At 41.0% G+C, this 18413-nt stretch overlaps 1 protein-coding gene across 1 annotated transcript in view; it reads right to left on the reverse strand.

Moving 5' to 3' along the window:
* Nucleotides 1–18413, reverse strand: part of LOC147702001 (cytochrome P450 2F3-like) — a 211713-nt gene that overhangs the window by 122764 nt on the left and 70536 nt on the right. The window lies entirely within an intron of this gene.

Below are 18413 nucleotides of genomic sequence, written 5' to 3' on the forward strand. Positions count from 1 at the left end.
AAGCGAATTTACATTTTCCAAGGGAGTAAAATGGTGTTTAGCATGGGACAAAATTCTTCAGGAGTAAAACCTCACCCAAGGGAAGTGTGCTGGAAAGTAACTTGAGCTATTTCATAACACATTCTACCATAGAACTGGTGATTAATTAGGTCTTAGACAGGAGTAAAGGAAATACTTTTCTTGGACTTGGAATGGCCCTGAAACTTCCCCAAAACTGCTAGGGTTGTAGGAGAAGGGCACTGCCTACTGAGCGGTGGCAAAAAAGGTACAATTTTTCTAATGGTTTGCAGACAAATTTGTTCTCCATGTAGAATATTGAATGGGCAAAGGTTTTCACAAGGACGCCAGTTGGAAATTCACAAAGTTTTCTAGGAGATGTGATTATCTCCGCTTTCCGGGAGTAAGCTTGGAAACTTTGTCAATTTAGAACCAGTGATCTAAGAGGCACAGAGCTTGACAGTATAGTGTTAGTTTGGCCTTCTAGCTTTCCTTGATATTTCACAACTATAGGAGACCCTTTAGCCGACATGCGAAAGCCTGAAGTGTGACTTGGGTTAGCACTACATTTTTCACATTGCAGAATGAATGCTAGAAGTAATGTCAATTTTCCTAGAGTTGTTTTTATCACTTCGAGGCCAATACACTGGTGTCAAAGACAGGCCCTGGTCAGGAATGATATTTAAGGCTGGCCTAGCCTCATGTAATAAAAAAATATTAATAAACAATCATATACGTACACAAAGACGGGCTGTGGGTCAGCCCTCTACAGTCTTTGGTTTTTCAGCTGTCATTCACATTTCACTTCCACCCCTCACAATATACAGCAATGGTAATAGGCCGTCACACTCCATCCTTTGGCTTTCTTGCACTTTGCCTGATGGCATTTTGCTGGTCACATGTGGGGATCTGTATGAAAAAAAGATGTATGCTTCAGTGCCAGGGATTGTGGGCCAATACTTTACTTTGTCAATACTTTTTTCTTTCCATTCCTAATTGTTTGTCATCCTTGTGTGCTTAAACTGTGTTCAAAGCCAAGATTACCTCTTCTTTGTACCAATAAGAATCACATTTTCTTGTGATGTGCATTAAAACTAAAACCCCATTTTCTTGTGATGTGCATTAAAATTAAAAGGGTTTACATACCTGTTCAGTTTATGAATCATCCTTTCTGCCTAATTGAAATTTTAGGTTATGCTTAATTGATTTATAAATGTAAACTTTTTATTGCATATAGCTATTACATGCGTTCAGCAACAAGTTTCCCCTTTTTACGCCTGGCATTAGCGAAGATCTTTATTTACTAAAACTAAACGCTTACCAACTGATTGTGTCTGGAGTTACCAAAGACCTTTTGATCTTTCAGAAAGTATATATAAATGTCTTTATAGTGACTGAGTCAGCTCTCTTCATTCATTGATCCACTGTGGTGTTGTTCACATTTGTCTTTTTTCTACTATGGCAGACAGCATGGTCATTTGTTTGCCAAATTTCCAGAGATTTCCAGCAAAAAAAAAAATATATATATATATAGCAGCCAGGGTCCTTGAGCTTCTACAAAAGGCAACTGCTGTTTTGACAGTGCCTCCAGGTAAAAGATCTTCAAGTTGTAGATGTTGCGTGAGTGCTCTACTGGTTATGTGTACAGCCTGAGAGAATATACACTGAAGGGATTCACAATTAATCATGTAAGCTGTCCTGCTATGTTATAAGTTAGTGAGAGTTCATATGGTGTCCTGCCCTATTTCTCCTTCATAAAGGTTATAGTTTTCACGTACAGAAATTCTGTATAGGACTACATCTGTTTAGCGATCTGTACAAAGCTAGCATTATAGCATTATAGCTTTGCATACAAATGGAAAGAACCACAAAGAATTCTGTCAGGTGCTTGTTTGTAAGAATCTACAAAAAGTCCACATCAGTGTGTTGTATTGCAAATTCAGAGACAGGGGAGCAGCATAGGAGCTTATACGACACTTTAAGATCACAGCACTTCTCCGGTCACAGTTTGGGATAAATTGGCAGATGTCCACAAGTTGTCCCCAAGCCTAAGTGTATACTTGATTACAACAAGCACTTTAGTAGAATGGATAAAAATTACCCGATTCCTTAACCTTATAATGCAAGTTGTAAAACTCACTTGTTATAAGAAGGTGGCTACTCACCGGATACAATTAAGAAACATACAATGTGCATGCTGCCAATCGTCCGATCACCACAGGAAGACAAATCAACTTCCTTGACTTTCAGTTGGCTGTTATGGAAGAATTCCCCATACTGCAGATGCATAGTTTGTGCTCTGCGATGAAAGCGGCAGGAGAATGGATATTACCGTTCCCAGGGCCCATCTCAGCATGGCCCGTGTTTTTCTGCCTGAAGTGCACCACACTCATTAAGAATTACTATCTGCCCCCAAATGGCTGTTCATGGATACACACCTTCCATAGACCCTTACTTGGTTAGCTGTGAAGCTTTTTAAATTCTTCTAAATGAGGTAGGGTTTAATCGAGACAAGTGTGGGTATGCTGGGTGATAGGATTTTTGTGAATCCATCCAGAAGTCAGACATTTGGGTCACAGGAATGTTTGGAAAATGAGTGCTGGTAGGCAACCCTTGAGGTTTTTGAGGTTTCAGAGAATTGTGGGTAAGAAAACATTATTGGATCCATGCAAGGCACACAGCCTCGACTCCCCTGAGACTCTGGTTTTTCAAAAATGTGAATTTAGTAGAAATTCCTGGGTGGCACCTAAGCCTGGTCCCTACACTGCAGCTAGCCAATTGCCAAAGTATGTAATTTTTTTTAACAGGAAAAGTTGATGTCTCAACATTGCAGTTTGCAGCTTGTTGTATCAGAGGTGCTGTGCAACTCACACAAATGGGGTAGCATTTTAAGATGTGTGGTTTGCACTGGGTGGCAGAAAAGGTGTGGATCTCTGCAGGTTTGGGAACTTTTTTATTTACTAGCCAAAGTTAGAGGTTTGCCAGAGCATCCAAGTAAAAATAAAGCCATGTGAGATCTATGCAAGTTGCACTACCATGAACTACTCTGGGAGTCTAGTTTTCAGAAATGTCTGGAGTTGGTAGGTTTTCCTGGTTAGTTGTTGAATTTAGACCCAAAATCCACCGCTACCCACACTGCAAATAGGGTCTGTATTGATTGGAAAAATGTGATCTTTTCATGTTGCAATTTGGGGCCATTCCTGTTGAGAAGGCTATGCTTATCACACAAGCAGGATAACGTATGTACTGAGACATGTGAAGGAATGCTGGGTGGTAGGAAATTTGTAGATCACTGCAGATTTCAAAACCTTTTCTAACAGAAATGTGAGGAAAATGCACATTTATATGTAAACTTTGAGGGTTGTAAGAACAGCCTTGTGAATTCCATGCAAGTCACACTAGCCTGGACTCCCTTGACTGGCTAGGTGTGGAATTGTCTGGGTTCGGTAGATTTCCTAGGTGGCGGCCCAACCCAGACCCAAATTCCACAGCTACCCACATTGCAAAAAAAATGGTCATTTTTGAGTGGAAACATTCGATTTAAGTCAGTTGTGTTTTGGGGTCTTTCCTGTCGCAGGCATTACATCCAAAATACAAGTGGGGTAGATTGTTTTGGGGATGCATGTGGGAACTCTGTGTCAGTGCTCTCCATGGGAATTCTCCAATGCTGGGTACATTTAAAATCCTCAGAATGATGGAAAAAAAGGCACACAAATTTGGCATGGCTTACCTTACGAAGGAAAAAAAAAAAGTTATGAAGGCGTAAGCGTAAAGTACTCTAAATATAAAAAATGGCTCAGCACCAGGGGTGAGTAAGCTGCAGCAGTTAAGGGGTGACTCATCACCCAAATGTCAGTTTACGTGACAAGCCAAGCAGCACCCACATACACACTGGAAAAAACACAGGTTTATTTTGAAATCTCCATCAACACAAATGTGGTAAGTATCCTGGTATAAAGAATGCAAAGTATAAATTATGTGGCTTGGGAAGGAGGCAACTGGTCCACACTTCGGTTTTACCTCAGATGCTTTGACCACACCATACCAATGTGACCAGACAATGTACACACTTGGGACCACAGGCAGAAGCTTTCTGTGAACTTACCCAAATTAGGAGCTTAGTGCTTTTATGTGACTTGCAGGTTTGGCCCTTAACTAACTCACTTTCTTGCTATAAGCATCAAATGTTCTTTTCAGACAACAAGAACATGGTTAGTGAGGCAAAGGAATGCGGAGACTTCTGCCCACACAATAGGTACGTCAACATGCTGTTTGCACTTCGGGCAGCGCAAAGTTGCATAAGAGATCAAGACTAGTGAAAGCTAGTCCCTGCAGACAGGAATTGTTGCAGGATATTCAACATTCCAGCCATACTGCTATTTTGCTTCTTGCTACTGTAGCACTCTCATACGTAGGAAAAAAACACTTGTCCAGCCTCTGCTGTTTGATGCCACCACTTCGTGGCACCGTAAAATTGCATTACACTATGAAGGGCCAACCCTGCCTGTGCATTGCAAAGGGAGTATTCCCTCATTTCTATGGGGTTGTTCCCAAGCAAATGAAGTCAGTTTTTTTCTCCAGACATAGCTACTAAAGAATTACCAGAGCAATGTGTCCGTCTCATGTCCAGCCATGAACAGTTAGCATGCTCACCCTGGGAGGAATGATTCTCTTAAGGAAAGAGAAATGCATAAAATGCGTCTCTGCAAATGAGGTCACACTACAGGATTTGGACTTTTACTACAATGTACCCTGCTCCCAGACAGCAGAACAGCCCTGTAGTGAGCCACCAGGTCCTCCCCTGAGGTAGCTCACTACCCCACTGTGGCTTAGCCAGAGGCAATATAATAAAGCGGCATAGATAGCACAGGGTATTCTGCCTGTACTTATTGTGAATGCATGTGTGTAATCATTGTGCTGCAGTAACCAGACCGTGCTTCGCAGGGTACCCCTATAGCACCGGGTAGCCTAGATACACCGACAAGCGTCTACCACGTGTGCCTCCTTAAGACTGCTAGCAACGAGATCCAGTAGGCTGCTCCAAACAGAACCTTGCTGCGCCTGAGCACAGGTGCCTAAGCAGCCCTGCCACCTCCTTCACGCAGCCACTGGGCCAAGCAGCTCACGCTGGTGCCCCACCCTGCGTACAGAACTGCTACCTGTCGACGAGACAGACTACAATTCATCTTCATCAACACATGCTGCTTCATGCAGGTTCTCAACAGCCTGTAACCTCCCCCCCCCCCCCACACCCCCGAGTGCCTCGGGCGCACGACTTGCTCTGCCTGTGGCGTATGTCTGCCATTAAAAGTATTGGGGTAAACCGGTAACCCAGTAACCCTCAGAACCTGGGTAAGAGATATAAACAACAAAATTGGTTCTGTTGGGGACACAATTAAATTGAAAGAGGTATTGAATACATACAAGGAAACAATATATCCCGTGAACGATATGACAAACAAACAAACACTGACCACAATGGAAGAAAAGGTAAATCTTTAGTATTTAGCCTTTTGGCGGAATCATTCCATATTGCATTAGACAAGCGGTCCAAAACAAGACAAAACATGCACTAGGAATAAAAGGCGGAATCATTCCATATTGCATTAGACAAGCGGTCCAAAACAAGACAAAACATGCACTAGGAATACATTGAGTGAGTCGTGACTGTATGATTTGGCTTGTATTGGTTTAACCATTTTAACACTCAGTCACCAGTTAGACAAACAGTACATCCAAAATATCCACTGTACATCACAATAGTCTCAGGAGGATAAATTATTTCTTTAGTACGTTGGGACTCTGTGCAGACGGATATATATATACTGAACGTCGAAATTTCGACCCTAGATGGAATTCGCTGATTTATGTGCATCAATATCTGGTCTTCATCAGGACTGGAATGTGTTGTATTACAGCCTATGAATGTAAAATGAAATGTGGTCAGGGCCTAACTATTTACACAATCCCAAAAGTCCATAAAAACCTACAGAGACCACCAGACGGATATATATATATATATATATATATATATATATATATATATATATCTATATCTATATCTCTATATATCTATATAGATATAGATAGATATATAGAACGTAGACGTTTCGACCCTAGATGGAATGCACTGATTTATGTGAATCAATAGCGGGTCTTCATCAGGACTAAAATTAAATGTGGTCAGGGCCTAGTGTGTCCGTGTTAAAAAAAAGGGGGGGTAATGAAAACATTTGCCAGCTCACCTCAATGGTAGTAGGTGTATCATTCGACAGTTCTTGAACTTTGGGAGTGTTGTAAACAAATCTAGGACCCTAGTGTAACTTTTCCCGATTCATGCCCTTACATAGCTATACATTATCCTATCCTTATATAGGCATAGAAATCATTACCATATTTAGACTGAGCCTATGCAGCCCAAATACGGCATGGCTACTTCCACTAAATTCCAAGAATCAACCATGATTTCTTAGAGAAACCCGCCTTCAGCAGCCAGGGACCTCCCCATGCCTGAATGCTAATTTATCTAGGAAATCATGGAGTTTTCGAAGAACTGAGTCTTTGATGGCGTTATTAAGTTCAATCACACGTCAAACTCAGCACCTTCAAAGTATAAATATGCCTAGATTTGCCCAGACAAACACACAGTGGTTTAGAGCAGATCGACTAACTACTTGCCCGACGCCCTGCAGCAGCAAGTGCTGAAGGAAGCCGACCCTCCAGCTGACACACTGAGAGGCTCTGTCTTTTCTCCTGACGAGAAATCCAGCTCCAGTGTTTCCAGGCTACCCTTGCAGGTTGCTGGGAAATTGAGTGCCAAGAGAGAGAGATACAAGACCTCCTTCATTCTAAACCAAGGTACGGAGCTGATTAGACCCTTAGAGAATTCTTGAATAGATTCTTGACAGAAAATACTAAACTTAAGCTACTCCTCACTTACTTCTTCCCTTGTGCTAGGCTTAGGTCAGGTACACCGGGGTAGGCGTTATTTTAGAAGCACCAGTTGAGTACTTTTAGTCATCATTTTATCATTGTATGTTTTAAGCAATTTCTGGCTTAGAAACCATATTATGCTTTTTCAGAACACTTTATAATACTGTTCGTATTATATACTCTGTACTTTATAACCAGTATTACGATTGTAGCAGTACATTTCTTATGCTTGAGAAAGAAGATTGTTCAATAAATGCTTTTTTATTGAAAACGCCTGTCTCTCTCTCTCAGCACCTCCGGTGAAACTAAGCATGCACGATTGAGTAAAAAAGCTATCTATTGTTTCCGCGACACTAGAGATTGATTTCTTATTCTTGGTAAACAAAGTTGTCATGTTTATGCAGTTGTCAGAAACTAATCCCTTCTTGTTTATTCGAGAAAGTTTCTAGTGACCTCTGAGCTAGCTGGCACTCACAATTAAGTTTAATATATACGATAGAGACCTAGTCGACTTCAGTCCTACGTCTAAACTATAGTATAAGTTATTCCAATGCGCAGAGCCGATTGGGAATATAGGAACTACACTACATGGCGCCCAACGTTTGGTAAGGCGTTAACTCAACGCTTGATACTAAAGTAACTCGGTTGTGCTTTTCACACAGACCCCTTTTCCCGTAAAAACTCCAAAAGACGTCTGGAGTGGGTAAACTGTTAATATCCGCCAGAACTGAGTAGGAAGAAAATCCTATGTATTAGTTTTTGGCTTACTAAACGTTGAAGGATACAGTGTTCCAAAATATTGTGCATCGAATCTTTGTTTCCTTGAAACTTACTATGCAAACTTTCAGTCAATAAAATGACAGAGTGACGAAGAATTAGCTAGAGTTTTGGCGCAAGGAGTTTTAGATGACAGAAATAGGCTACAGAATGACCCAGATGCTATAATCATCCCGGTCAACGTTCGAAAAACTATGACTTTCAAACTCATAAATAATGGGGTATCATCGAGAGGTGGTAAAGTATTCTTTGTTATAGAGGCACATCGGCAAACAGAGGTATTCTATTCATGGATTCACTTTCCTCCAGCAGATGGAGGAACGCACGAGTTCCACTACTACAAAGTAGAGTAACCTCCAGAGGAATATGTTTCTTATGAGGACATTGAAATTCCATTAACTTACCAAGAGCATCAACTCTGGTTTAAAGGCTCCCTAAAACATGAAAATCACATTACCAGGCTCGGTCCACTAGGCAGACCAGGAGCTACATGGCCGGTACTAGCCAGATATACACCAAATCCGGTCATAGAAAACAGGATTGGTCGAGAACTTTTAGCTCAGCTGAAACAGTTAATCAAAATACATAGACAATTGGTTCAATAGGTCATGCGGACCTTAACAGTACAACCTACTGTTAGGATTCCACTGCACACCCCTCACCAGGGAAACACAAACAAAATCACACCACAGACTATACATTCAGTCATTGGTAAATTGCCTGCCAAAAGGGAACAAATTCCGTTTTGGTTAGCACAAAACAATTACTCAAATTGAGGCAGTATTCCCCGATAGTACACCTCATGAGAAACACAGAATTCTGAGAAACACAGAATTCTGACAATGTGTTCACCAATGGGGATAGCACCACATGTGGAGGACTGACACTTGGGGTACAGTCTTTGCTTCCATCTACACAAAAACACATGGTGTTCCGTCCATGGCGGTAATACCAGACGTTCTGAGACAGATTCAAAATGAATATGGTCCAGAACCGGCCTTAAATCTGGGTATGAAATTACTGAAAGATTTCAAACAGGTATCAGCTATATTATTAGCTAACATTAAAGGTGAAGTAGCATCCGTGGCAATCCGCAAAAAGTTAAAAGAAACAGATATAACAGACCAACCATATGAGCTTGCAAGAATTATTGAAAAATCATATTAAGAACTAGGAAAAGATTGTTGGGTGGGAAACCAGTAAAACCAGAATTAACAGAAAATACTCAAAAAACGTGTTTATTAAAAATAATCTCACTACTCCTTAAAAGAGGTGGGAAAACAGTAAAACAGACACTTCCTAAAGAGGAACGTTCTCAGTCCAGAGGAAGATCTCCCCACAGGGGAGGTAAGTCTCTCCAACGGGAGCCCTCTGAAAAAAGGTATGAGCTTATAAATATCAAGATACCGATACTCGTTCCTCTCGTACCTATCAGACTTCCTCGCAGAAATCCAAGAGGAGAAGACTATCAGAACAGAAAGAGGAACGCGTGAAATCCAAAGAACAGCACGCTCCTAAAAATAAAAAAACTCAATTCACCAAAAAGAAGGTAGCAAGCATAAAGATCAGACATGCCGAGGATCTTGAGGATACAACTCAAGAACGGGGAGTGGGCCCAGACAATGCTAGACAGCGCAGCAGGAGTCACCATAGTTCGCAAGATCCTGATGGATCATCTGGAGACAGTGGACTTTAATGAATGCATTCAGGTTGAAACTGCCGACACCAAGGTTAGTGTACCGCCCAAGTTATATGAAGTAACACTCCGGATGGAGGGGGACATAACTAGAAAAATAAGAGCACTCTTTTGGGAAAAGCTCTCTAAGGGCTATGACATTCTTCTAGCTGAACAAGACTGGCCACCTGAATTTGTCAGGGAGTGCCCGCATGGAGAAGAGATAATTATGCCAGCCTTCTCAAATCATATTCCAATTCACAAAAAATACACATATGCCAGAAAATGGTCTGTGGCCCAGGCTCCAGCATTATATAAAAATCATGCAGGATGGGATGAGGATTCTCCTCACCATAAAATCCAGTTAAAAAAATCAAAAGTTAAAAAATCAACCTACTGCACAAAGGCAGTATCCAGTTAAGCAAGAAGCTAAAAAATAAGTCAGGGAGATTTTAAATCAAGGGGTGATTGAAACATGCACCTCGTCAATGAACAATCCTTTGTTTCCTGTCTCCAAACCAGACAATTCATTTTGTCTAGTTTTAGATCACAGACATTTAAACTCCTGTTGCACAACATTTGCAGTACAAAATGCACATAGTGCAGCACTGATTAATAATATCGTGCGGAAAAAATATAAAACATTAGATATTTCAAATGGGTTTTTCTGTCAGAGCATTGCACCTGAAAGCAGGCATTTGACCGCTTTCTCAATTATGGGGACACAGCGACAATTTTGCTGTCTCCCCAAAGGATTCAAGAATAGTGCAGGGTTCTGTTCAGCCAGAGTAACAAAGTTACTACAAACGTACAATGATGAGGCATTATCATATGTCGATAACATCTATCTTACAGAGGACGACTTGGATAGGCACTTGAAAAGAGTAAATACCATAATACTTGGGTTCGCTTCTAAGGGGTACAAATTAAATTAAGAAATCACGAATTGCCCACCTCAATGTCCTATTTTTAGGCTACGAATTATCGAGTGAAGGCAAAATCCTGGGAGCAAACTTTCTAGAGAAAAGTGCGCTGCTCCAACTTCCAAAAACGCGGAGAAACGTAGTTAATTCTAGGTTTCCTGAATTTTGCAAGAATTATGTTCTGAATTACGCAGAAAGGGTTAAATCTCTACGAACTAATCAAACCGGATTTCAAACCAACAAATTGGACTCAAAATCACAGAAATTTTGCGTTCAGTGCAAACAGACATGTTAGCAAAAACACATTTAGAGACACGCGACAATGTACGCAACCTTGTGATCCGAATCATCCAAGGGAGATGCGGATTCACATACCGGACCTTTAATGAAGGTGAAAAGGTACCAATTGCTTACAAATCACACTTGCACACAAGCTGAAATAAAATTCACTTCTACAGAAAAATATTCTGACAGCGGTTCAAACTGCAGTAGCAAAGGAGAGAGCCCTCGCACAGGGTAAACGCATAATGATCTTTACACCTGTACCTGCGTTAGAAGCAGTCACAAAGGCAAGCATTCCAAATGCAAAAGCTTTACATCCAAGATGGATACAATGGGTTAACTCTCTTGCTGCTACAGATGTTTAATACGTGTTTGACCCCATTTGAAGATACAAGAATTCCTACAATACGAACACGAATATTCTCTGCCGACCGAGATTCTGCCTCTAGAACATTACGGCTGTATAATTTATACAGACGGATCAGCACAGCCCGCAATTGGGGGTAAACAAGCCTATAGTGCTGTGTGCGAGATTGTAAAAGGTCCCTGGTGCGAAGGTAAATTCAGACCTATTGTCACAAAAACACAATCACTCGGAGACTGTACAGCTCAGCGAGCTGAAATTAGGCTTTCAAGATGGTGCTTGAAAATACCGATCGCAAATTCCCCACACTAATAGTGTGCGATTCATATTACTGCGTACAATCTTACAATGAGTATCTGCAAAATTGGGATCAAAATGGTTTCAAAGATGCAAAAGGTGGCATAATCAAGCATAAAACGCTTTGGGAACAAGTAGTTCTTTTACAAAAGGAACTACAAAAGACTCACGTCATCATACATCGAGTCATCAGCGTGATGGCGTTCACGTTGCAGGGAATTCATTGGCTGACGAAGCCACGAAGGCAGCTGGTCAAACTGCTTCCGTAGCAGCAATCACTCGGTCAAAAATAGACAGCGAAATAATGCAAGCTGTCACTGCTTCAGTCAAAGACAGTGGTAAAACACTCCCGAAAGGCTTTCCAGTAAAGTACTCATATGTAACGGATGCGAATAATGTACCTTTTGCTCAAATCCCTGGAGTGGGGGATAGGGCAATTCCAAACATGGAACATAGGTTAGGACTAATCTTAGCAGCACATGAAGGACTCGCCTCTGCACACACAGGTGTTTCTGCCACAGTATCATTATTAAAACACAGATATTGGTGGCCCCGCATGAGGAAACAAACTAGAAACTATGTTCTAGAATGTGAAATCTGCCAAAGAATGAAAGTTTCAATAGTGAAACGACCTGCACAGACACCCCTTCTGATTTCAGATAAACCACTAGCGTGTGTTTACCTGGACCACTGTGGTCCCTTAACAAGGGACGGCAACTATAAATATATCCTGGTCGCAGTGGATTCCTGTACAAGAATTATTTGGATATGGCCCCTGCGCTCGGCTGACACCAGAATGTCATAAAGGATTTGCGAGTCTTTATCGGCACACTACATTCTGACCAGGGTCCTGCATTTAGCTCTCGAGCTTACAAAGAGGACATGGCTAGCTTGGGCGTTGCATTGCGGTATTCTAGTCCCTTCCATCCTGAGGGTAATGCGGTAGTGGAAAGAAAAAAACGTGACATAAAGCAATCCATAACAGCTAAGGTATTAGGTTCGGGTGATGGGTGGGTCAAACATCTAATAAGTGTCCAATGTAGTCTTCATAATCTGCCAAGAAATTCTCTGGGTGGAATCACTCCATATGAATTACTATTTGGTACTAGAATGATAATCGAAGACCTCGATTGTCAAACTTCAGTGGTGGAACAAAAACCCTTTGATGTCAAAGATAGTTTGGCTGTTTTACAGGACTTAAACAAAACAAGAAGAAGTCTAAGTAACAACAGAAAAGCCAACAACCACGGAAGAAAAAACACCTGCCCCAGCAAGACCTGTCTGGATTCCAAAGATTGGGGATCTAGTCAGAGAGAAGATCGCGGTGAAGAAGGAATATGGGCCTTCTTACAGAAAAGCAGTACCTGTCTTGGCAATCCAAGGAACAAGATCTGTATTACTACTACTCCTTGCTGGTAAAAGGGAGAACAGAGTTGTATCCATCGACCTGGTCAAACCACAAAATGAGGCCAATAATAAGTAGTAGGCCCAGTGGACTCCCAAGATGTAGCAGAAGACCAAATTTCACTACTATCCAAGAGGTTCAAACTGAAAGACTTAGCACCTTTGATAAACCTGCAGTTAGAAAAGAAGGACTATGTAACAAAGCTATGGAACTAGTGCCTCTTGAGAGCCAAATAACAGTTCGTCAAGAAACACCTGTCTACAATGATGTAGCCTCTGACTATACCAATATGACAAAGGAAGAAGCAACTCCTAAGATTAATAATAATCCTGACGCAATTCCAACAATTGACAGATCTGTCTCTGGCTATTTCATCAACTTTGATAAATTTTCTGAGGATCCCAGTGAAACCGAATAAACGCCAGCAAATAAAACTTTCAAAGAAAAAAATAACAGAACTCTTTCATCAGCTTGAGAAAATATATCTGGTTTCACCATGGATTGAATTTTGAATGGTGTTAGGTGTACTTTTCCTCCTGCTCTGGCTCATTTTGGTTTTAAGCATGGGAAAAATGATAGATGGAAAATATAGTACAATTGACACAGCAAGTCAGAAAATCAACTTGGTCCTGAAACCTCACAAATCATCCCATCGTTAAAAGAGGAGATCTATTATCAGTGAACATCACAGCCGTTTCTATACCTGGTGGTATAGCATGGGACAGAACTGATTATGACATCTATGGTCCGGTGGAGCTGCTGAAGATTCCACACAAGTTCAAGATTTCTTTAAGTGACTTTGTATCACCCAGCACATTTACTGATGATTGGGATTTTGAGACTATTAATAATATGATGTCAGATTTAGAAATGTCAGCAAAATGTACAGAACATGATTACTTAGAAGGTTCATCAGATTATGAACCAATGTATTGTTTTAATCATTATAGTCACCATTATTTGCATAAATCTGCGAGCCCTAGGAATGTTTTTACATATAATCAATGGGAACATTGTCCAACACCACCAAAGGGCAGCTCAAAGACATTTTATGAGAAATTTCCATACTTCACAGGGTTTAATGTTCAAATCCAGAAACGTTTTATTTCAAAAATGTAAATAAGACAGGAATGAAAACAATGTTGATCAATACTAAACAAATTTATTCTGCAAACTTTTATGCTCAGCTGTCTACATTAGGTTTTGACTTTTGGAAAGATAACCTTGAGACAAAAACTGTCTGGGGCACGAAAGACTGGCAGGTGCAAGGTTTAGAAGCCCTGTTCAGAGCCTGCATAATACCAGAACAAATAATGTTTTTAAATGACACTGTTCAACAAACCTCTTGTCTTGGCCTGGCTAAGATAAAATATTTAAATAAACCGTCAATACCCAAACCCACATCTGTCAGTAATGATACTACAGAAGAGGAGGCAGACGTACCTTATATATTACTACAAAACAGAACTAATCCTGATTGGAGAAAATGGTTAATCTGGCCCACAGACACTAATAACTGCCATGATAGATTCCTGAACAAAACACAGGGGTTCAAAATGAACAGGTCCGATCCAAGATATTCCCAGAGACAACATCCAGGGATAGTAACAACATACAGTGTAGGAAAACTATGCCTTGAGTGGCTACAGACATCCACACTTCCAGAAATCAAAAAACACTTATCTTTACTTAAAGAAAGCAATGATTTGCGAGATTTCTTTAGGAGGCCTCGCAAAACACGGCAAAAACGTTTCATATACGCCGGTATATACGCTGCGTACAACGAAGCTTGGAAAATAACGCAAATAGAAACTGCAGAAAGAATACGAGAAATTGATTGTATTAATTTGAGAAAGCACTCTCTATAGTGGACAATGGGTTAACAACTGTCCTCCAGAATATATTCTTTGGACAGCATTGTATCCTCTGCAATTGACATATTAGAGCAGGACTTGCTAATGTTGCAACATGGCCAGTCTCAGTTACGTTCTATAATGCAGCTAGGCTATACGTTACAAAATCTTCGTTCCGGCTACGTGCCATGGCGTCTAATCAACACAACGTCATTATTTTCTGTCTTTAACATTACAGATAAACAAATCTCTTTGCCACAAAAAGGAGCAGACTATACGGTGCGGAGTATTGAAAAACTGGAAATATTACCATTGACAGTTTCTGAGAAGCCTGTCATTGAATGGATAATACATGGCACCATTACGATACCAGTGATGATTTTCCAATTTCAGTATTGTCAACAGCATATACCAGCGGGCCTGTATGAAAGGTTGGGTATAGAATACATTAAGTTGACCTGGACTTTACCATACACACACAAATGTTGGAATCAGGGAAAGGAGGTATTCCTTAGTGGTAAAAATTGTAAGAACTCACTAAGTGGTACACTTTTGTGCCAAGGTCTTAATTCACACAGAGCCTGCAACGGTTCTGCACATAACCTCTCTTGCCACCTGCACGGGACACCCTCCAAAGTGATAGAACCAATTTTCAGGCAGCTATCCAATGGCAGCTACGTTATGCTCAATGACCACAGCTGTTGTGGCATGTTGCCAGGAAAAACGTAGTTAGTGTGTCATCCAGGGTCACTTGTTGTATGCAAGTATTGTATCCAAAGAGTAAGACAGACAGGGAGACATAATTATGGCCTTCACTGAATATCTCTTCTATACGAATTGACACTTTAAGCAGAATGAAAGTCATTCTTTTGCAAAAAACTGTCACTGACCTCGTCTAGAGAGACGTATGATCTGAAAGTTGCAAGGACTTCTGCAGCGATACATGCATTATTATCAACAAACTGCCCAGTACATTTCGCAGAAATGTTAAGTCAAATCTTAAACATGTCTGATACCAGCGGCATCGCACATGTATTTAAGCCGATTTTTTCGGGACTGTTAACACCATCCGAAGCAGTCCTCTGCATTTTTCCAAATTTCGTGCACTCGGCGGCCTGCATCTCATCTTGGGACTCGTAGCAGGAGTTCTATTTTTATTCCTTCTGCTCCTATATGGCAAGTCCAGTCCCCGGCGTTACCCAGAATATCATGGAAGGGACCCTCCTTGCCATGAGGTATCGTGAGAGAATTACACAGATTCTTGGCTTGGCTTGTTTAAGAGATCTGAACACAACCTGTTTTTTATTGTTTAGACCAATCTGGCAAGATTGCATCTTACATGTTTTACGATGCCTGCTTTGCGGAGAAGAATGCGTGTTGGACAATTGTCTTTCACTTCCATCAGTCCTGCCATCGGATGTTGACGCCTTGCTAGGTCCGGTAACGACTCCTGCATCGTGTTGCCCCCAACAGCTGCCAATTCTGATGAAGGCATTCATTGAGATCTCACCGGCAAGTCTAACTGATGGTGAGATACAAGACACTACAGGCACACTTGTACCAACTACTGCAGACATTGCTAATGCATCAAACGCTGACGGCAATGATACTCATCAATGCACATTTGACTTGTTAACTGAAGTGGTTCCACTTTCACCTACTATGGTGGACGGTTTCTTTGCCAGCCTAGGTGATCTGATGTTTTCTCCTGACACCGAGAATAACTTGATTCATGCACACAGCATTCCCTGAACTCTGAAATTCGGCCTTCATTTTTAAAAAACAAACTATCTAACTTGAGAACTTTTCTGCGATAAAAATTTGAACTTTTGGCACAGAGTGATCTGCTTAAAGTAGAACTATTCTTAGAGAACAAGATTTCTTTTGAAAACTTCCTAAATGCCAATATTTGGCCTAATCATCATAACAAAATATTATGCTATGGGATGGTCTAGAAAAAATGAATTTCTGTAAACTTCAGAGACATTTCATGATTGTAAGTTTATATTTCATGAATAATAGAATGCTCCTACACTATGATTCATGTTTATAGAGAGCTGTTTGTTAATTCAAGTCTTTACTGGTTACATTTAAACAAGCCTTTTCAAATGCAATTTGTATTTTGTATATTGGGTGGGATTGTAAACACTTGCTTTAGATATGTTCAGTGCTTATACATTTAGTTTCATTGAACTTAAAATTGTGGAATGGGTGTTGTAAATGAATCTAGGACCCTAGTGTAACATTTCCCGATTCATGCCCTTATATAGGTATACATTATCCAATCCTAATATAGGCATAGAAATCATTACCATATTTAGACTGAGCCTATGCAGCCCAAATACGGCATGGCTACTTCCACTAAGTTGCAAGAATCAACAACGATTTCTTAGAGAAATCCGCCTTCAGCAGCCAGGGACCTCCCCTTGCCTGAATACTAATTTATCTAGGAAATCAAGGAGTTTTCGAAGAACTGAGTCTTTGATGATGTTATTAAGTCCAATCACACGTCAAACTCGGCACCTTCAAAGTATAAATATGCCTAGATTTGGCCAGACAAACACACAGTGGTTTGGAGCAGATAGACTAACTACTTGCCCGACGCCCTGCAGCAGCAAGTGCCGAAGGAAGCCAACCCTCCAGCTGACGCACTGAGAGGCTCTGTCTTTTCTCCTGCCGAGAAATCCAGCTCCAGTGTTTCCAGGCTACCCTTCCGGGTTGCTGGGAAATAGAGTCCCAAGAGAGAGATACAAGACCTCTTTCATTCTAAATCAAGGTACGGAGCTGATTAGACCCTTCGAGAATTCTTGAATAGATTCTTGGCAGAAAATACTAAACGTAAGCTACTTCTCACTTACTTCTTCCCTTGTGCTAGGCTTAGGTCAGGTACACCGGGGTAGGCATATTTTAGAAGTACCAGTTGAGTACTTTTAGTCCTTATTTTATCACTGTATGTATTTTATATGTTTTAAGCAATTTATGGCTTAGAAACTATATCATGCTTTTACATAACTACTTTAGAATACTGTTCGTATTATATACTCTGTACTTTATAATCAGTATTACAATTGTAGCAGTAAATTTCTTATGCTTGAGAAAGAAGACTGTTCAATGGTCAGCCGACTAACTCCAGCAGCGTAGGACTACGCAAAATTTCTATAAAAACAAGAAAGGTAGAACTCCGGTCTAAACTCAATTGGAGTACTGCATGTCATACGGGCTGCTGTGGAAAGGATTAAGCCTACCTTCAATCTTTATTTTGAATCCTCAACACCAGCCGGTGTGAAGATCATGAAGGGCAGGGCTGCCATGGCAAGTGCCTGAAAGAATAATGGATCCAGGTCTCAATGGTGGAATTTCCTGTCATGCTGATAAACCGCTAAATTGGGCCACCATGTAGAGATTAAACTGGAGTGCTTGTATGTTCATGCAGTGACTAGTGAGAATGGAAATGAGTAAGTGTTTACAGCTCTTTGTGCTCCTAGGTCAGAAAACGCTGTGTTTGGGCCACACATCAGCGAGTGAGCTAGGGTCTTTGTTTATTACACAGTGACTGATGTAACAGTGAATTATCGACGTGCTCGATGTTACTTGAGCTGAAACACCACGAACACGCATATGTGCAGCAAACCGATAATGCACAGCATGTACCAGGTTGTGGAACGCCATGCGCGCGTGAATTAATCTGGTGGTGAAGTGGTTGGCTTATCACAAATGCGGGTGCGTGATTCTATGCTGTCAAAACCGGTGTTGAGAGCGTGGTGTCTTAAAACAAAGTACAGCATGCTCAGAGTCACAAGGATCATATTCCCTTTGGATGGTAAAAACATACATACACACAAGTCGGTGGTGAATCGGGGCAAGGGGCTGCAAACACGTACTTACTCAAGCGGCAAATCCGGGACGT

Source organism: Lissotriton vulgaris, chromosome 7 (assembly GCF_964263255.1).
Source record: "Lissotriton vulgaris chromosome 7, aLisVul1.2, whole genome shotgun sequence".
Classification (NCBI taxonomy): Eukaryota; Metazoa; Chordata; class Amphibia; order Caudata; family Salamandridae; genus Lissotriton; species Lissotriton vulgaris.